This window comes from Melospiza melodia, unplaced genomic scaffold, assembly GCF_035770615.1.
Source record: "Melospiza melodia melodia isolate bMelMel2 unplaced genomic scaffold, bMelMel2.pri scaffold_44, whole genome shotgun sequence".
Lineage (NCBI taxonomy): Eukaryota > Metazoa > Chordata > Aves > Passeriformes > Passerellidae > Melospiza > Melospiza melodia.
The window spans coordinates 6,498,666-6,504,240 of record NW_026948761.1 but is presented as its reverse complement, the minus strand read 5'-3'; positions in this window follow the sequence as shown (position 1 = coordinate 6,504,240).

Below are 5,575 nucleotides of genomic sequence, written 5' to 3'. Positions count from 1 at the left end.
CCATTGCCCAGGGCTTGCCAGTGCCCCAGCCCCTCAGGGGCTGCCCCAGCCCGGCCAAGCTGCCCGGCAGCAGCGCCGCAGCCCCACAGCAGCTCCAGAGCAGCCCCATCCAGAGGCACCTGGGAGCCCTCAGCAAGGCAGCCAGCAGCACACGGGCAGGAGGACACACATGGCGCTTCCTGCCTGGCACAGGGCTTGTGGCCATCTCCAGGCACCGCTCTGGCAGGGATCCCTGCAGCTCCGGCCCCTGCCCAGCCGCTCTGTGGGCAGCACAAAGGCTTCAGCAGAACCACCACAGGCCAAGGGGCTTCTGGCCATTTTCCCTGCAGCACTGCATGCCTGGGCAGCTGGCTGAGCACAAGCACCCTTCTCCCCCTTCAGGGCCTCACCACCCCTCAGCCTGCTGTGCTGCTGAGCACAAGTACCCTTTTCACCCTTTCCTGCCTCTTGCCCTGCAGAGCCTGGGCAGCAAAGAAAAGCTCCTGGCAGTCTGGGTATTATATTACATTCTAGAATTATTTACAGTAATCTATAATCTATAAGAATATATATAATTCTATATACTCTAAAATTTATTTATTTACAATATGGAAAAAAAATGGAAAAGAAGAAAGAAAAATCTTAGAGAAAAGGAAAATTAACCCTGGCACAGGTTGCCCCAGCAAAGACTGCCTCCCAGATCAGCTCTCCTCCTCAGTCATCTGGCAGAGCAGGCAGCCGAGCCCCGACAGGCGAGGCAGAGTGATCCATGCCCTGTGCAGCTGATCGTGCAGCCTCTGAATGGTGGAATATCGTTGATGCTGTATTGCCAGGAGGACATGCAGTGTTTCAAGCGCCAGCTGTGACACGGCACTGCTTGTGTCCTCTGTCAGGCATTCCAGGGCTGCAAGAGAGAGGAACAGAGGCACGGTCAGAGCTGGATCTGCGGGGAGCCCAGGAGAGCCCCCTGCAAGGGCCATCCCAGCCGGCTCTTGCCATGGCCAGGAGGGAGCAGGGAGCAAGGGGATCAGCCCAAAGCTGCTGGCCACCAATGGCCCATGTGGCCCTGAAAGCTCCGTGTGCTCTGTCAACGGGAGCAGAGCCCTTCGCAGCTGGGGCAGGGCTTGCAGCTCCCCCCGGCAGCCCCCACGGTCAGCCCGCTGCCCTCACTCACCAGTGCAGATCAGCTGCAGCTCTTGCTGCTGCCCCCTCAGGCGCCGCCCGGCCATGCCTGTGAACACAGAGCCTGTCACGGCCGCAGCGGCACAGCTCCCTGCCAGCGGCGCTGCCAGCGCTGTGGCCACACGGGCTGCTGGCCCGGCAGGGCTCAGCCCGGCCCTTGCTGCACGCTGCCGCCCCAGGGCATGGCTGCCAGAGGGCGGCAGCAGCAATGCCCAGGCCAGGCGGGGCTCCACGGCGCCCCAGGGCACGGCTGGCGCTGCCGGGGCAGCAGGCGGGGCTGGGGCCGAGCTGCGGCGGGCCGGGCCAGGGAGGGTAAGGGCAGCCCGGGCTCGGGACTCACCCATGAACCTGACGGCTGCTTCTCGCAGGGGCTCCTGTAGTCTCTCCAAGTAGCGCAGGGCCTGGCGCAGGTGTTCGGCCACTCGGCTCCTGTCTGAAATAAACAGGGCCAGGAGACTTCTTCTCCTTTTTTATGCCTTTATTAAAAGTGATCAGCTCAGGATTGGGCAGCTCAACGGGTCTGCAGTGTCCCGTCGTCTCCCAGGGCGACTCAGAGGAGGAGGATATGCACAGCTCTGTCCACAAGGGGCAGAGCTGGGGGATCCAGTCCTCCTGGGAGCCTTTAGGGCGTCGTGTCCCCGTCAGATGTTGCCCCTCCTACCCAGTCGGCCTGGTCTCACCGCCGGGGTCGACTCCCATTGTCAGGGCGAGAGGCTCCGAAGGTGTTCCGCATCTCTGAAGGCTCAGCACTCGGCTCCTCACGTCCAGACATCACTCCAGTCTCTCAACTCTTATTTGGCTCGTTGTTTTTGGGGTTTCTTCTTGGGTTTGGAGTCGGGGGTCCCACAAAGCATTCTGGTCCTTGGAATCACTTTGCATAACACCCCCTCCAGGTCTCTTTTCCTCACTGTTCGGGAAGGTCCCCACCCTTCACTGTCTCAGGAGAAGGGCCATTAACTTGCCCCAGCCTGGGCTTTTACTAATACAAAAACAACCATTAACGACAACGACCCGTAATTACCATAACACAGGCAGCAGCCCAGCAGTAGTGGTAACTTTTTCTCACAAAAAAAATATTAACCGAATTTTTGTTCATAACAGGCCCCCCACTGTTTCTTTGATCAAGCTTAAATTCTAAGCTCACATCAACTCACAATTATTTGTTTTGAATCTAGTATAAATTTCTTGTGCACTTTGGTAATCATGGTTACTTAACCTTGTTACTTTTCTTGGTTTCTTCAGGTTGGTTTGCACGGCAAGTACTATTTTACTAAAACAGATAAATAAGCATAGTAAAAAGAGCAATCCTCCAAGTACACACACAGTGAGAAAAACTACCTTTTCCCATACACCCTTTTTGAAAATCTTTAGGTTCTCCCACCCACTGGGATCAAGTGTAGGTGTTTGTTCTTCATTATTTACGCATGCTAATCTTTTTATTTCATTTGAAATGTTCCTAATAATTGAATTCTTTATTTTTAATACTGCCTGGAGCCGGATAACTTTGTTTAACATAGATATTGGGATCTGAATTTGGCTTTTAAAATTTTGGATTTTCTCCATTTCTATTTCACTTTGCCTGTTTTGTTTAATTTCTCTCAAATCATTATATATAGGAACTCCCAAACTTGATCCAGTTTCTTTGGGTAATAAGAAAATTGGTTTTATCACTCTAGCGGCACAGCTGCCAGACGAGATCAAACCTAGGGGTTTAGGGCTCCCCTGAAATGTGTTCCAAAAGGGGTTCATCTCTTTTCCAGTACACTCATATAAAAACTTGTAACAAACAAATTTTCTTACCATTTTCACCATTTCTTTGCTTTTTACTAGATCTGCTGAGCTTGTTTCAGCAGCATCACATTCAAAGCACAACCAGGCTTCCCCTATAGGGCACTCTCCTAGGAGTGCCTGCCTAAAAGTGGCAGTATTGTATGCTATCCAATACACTCTCCTTTTTTTCTGATAAAGGACCAATTGGGAGAGGTTAACACAATCAGGGTTAGAACTGATGTGGACTCTGGACAAGGAGTTCACTTCCTCCTCATAGAGGGGTTGGTAGCACTCACTGCATGGCTCAGCTGGGCTTCCCAGAGCACCACCAGCAATCAGAGCCACCATTACTACCCTTCCCAAGAGTCTGGTATGGGTCATCGTGCACAGCCTGCCCACCCGGCCTTGCCTCTTGGGGAATTTTACTGAGGAAAAGCTTCCAAGCTCTTTAGAGTCCCTTCTACCTGCTTCTCTGGTTAAACCTCTCTTGGTCTGTTCCCTACCAATTTTGGTTTCCCCCCCAGAGGAGTGTCCTGTAGAGGATTAACCTGGAGTCTTTAGAATTAAATTGGGGAACTTAACCAGAATTACTTATTTACAGTCTTAAAACTTTTTACCAACATAGTTTACAAAGAACAGTCTTGAAACATTTTAATCAATGTTAGAAGTCTTGATACCAATTTTTTTCCCACACAGTTCAGTCTTTTTGACTCTTCCTTCTGAGAGTCAACTTTAAATCACAGTATACTCAGGTGAATTGACTTCTGATGTGGATGAATCCTTATCCAGTGCCCGGAGGTGAGAGTGGTGTGGACTCTGGCCCAATGCCAGAGGGAAAAACTGGGAGTCTGGCCCAATGCCAGAAGGAGAAAGAGGTGGAGTCCGGTCCAATGCCAGAGGAAGAATGGGGTGCAGTCCGGTCCAATGCCAGAATGCCAGAGGGGAAAAAACCTGAAGTTGAATCCTGGTCCAATGCCAGGGGGTGAGAGTGATGTGAATCCAACCTTTTTCTTTTCATCTGCACCGTCGAATTAGTAATGAAGAGTACCTGAAACGGGCTTTCAAACACAGGCATTAATGGTCTGCTATTTAATGATTCTATCAAAACTCAGTTTCTCTGTTTAATGTTATTGGTTAATTTCTCTTTTTCCATAGCTTGCATGTTTCTCTCATCAACTTCTACATACTCTGTATTTTGCAAGGAGTTGTATTTCTCAGCTAACTTAACTCCCAAAGTACTTTTATTCTCCCATATCTCTGTGTATTTAATTCACTGGTTTTCTGTTCTATTTTTCAAGATCTTATCTATTTATCTCTTGCTTCTGTTTCTTACTTTCACTTACAGCTTAAATACTTCTTTCAACCCCTTACACTTAATTTTCTTTTTTTTTTTTTTTTTTCTTACACTATTCTTCTACACAATACACTTCCCTCTATTGCAGGTCACACACACACACTTCCACTCGCCCCTTCCCACCTGCCCGGGAAGTTGAGGCTGACTTTGTGACACACTCATACACACAACAAGACAACAATAAGGTACCTTTTACTTTCACATCACTTATTACAAGTTAAGTATTACTGGCCAGTTTTGGTGCTATTGGATATCCTTTCTACCTATCTGTTTTTGTCTAACTTCAGATGTTTTTCACTATACTATACTATACTATACTTCTTAGTACTTTGTTGAGACAGGACTTATCTGCTCCTGTATCTACTCAAAAATTCAAATTCTTCATTTAGGGGTCCCACCTCAAAGTTTACCAAGGGCTCTTGTAGATGTTGCATCAGGTCCCCTATAGTGTAAAGCCCCTGACCCTCTAATCGTCACCTTTAAGGATCTTCCCTAAATTATCTTTTTCCATGGCTATTGCCGCATCGAGACTGAGCCTTCTACAAAACCTCCTGACGTGTCCTGGCTCTCCACAGTAATAGCAATGTCGTTTTCTCAAAGAGCCTTGAGGTGCCTCCATCCCTCTTGCACCTGACAGTACTGACCTATCCTTGCCTCCTCCTGGTAGTGGACCCGCCCACCCTGCACTTTCTCTAGCTACAGCAACCATGATCCTGGCCTTGGCCTTTGCTTTATCTTCCTCCCTCCTTAAATACACCTTCAATGCCTCTCTTAATAACTCATTAATGTCCTTCTTTTGCCAATCTTCCATCTTTTCCAGTTTTCTCCTTATATCAGGCCAAGATTTGGTAACAAATTGGACTTTTAGCAGCATTTGACCTCCCGGGGTATCCGAGTCTATTCTAGAGTACAACTGGAAATTCCGCCTTAGGCGGTTAAGCCAGGCAGCAGGAGCTTCATCTTTCTCCTGTGTACCCTCAAATGCCAATTGGGTGTTAGTTCCTTTGGGAACTGACTCTTTGATCCCCCGTATTATCAAAGACCTATATTCCCTCATGGCCTTCCTCCCCTCTTCCTGGTTAGGGTTCCAGCTGGGATCCGTTAGTGGCAATTTCTGTTCACCTGTTGGCACCTGGAGTCCTGGACTGTTATCTTTCTCCCATATTCTTATGCCAGCCACCCTTATCATCTGGACCTCTTCTGGGGAAAATAATATACTCAGGATGGAATTCATCTCCCCCCAAGTGTAGATATTTGGACCTAGAAATTGATCCACTTGGTTGGCTATGC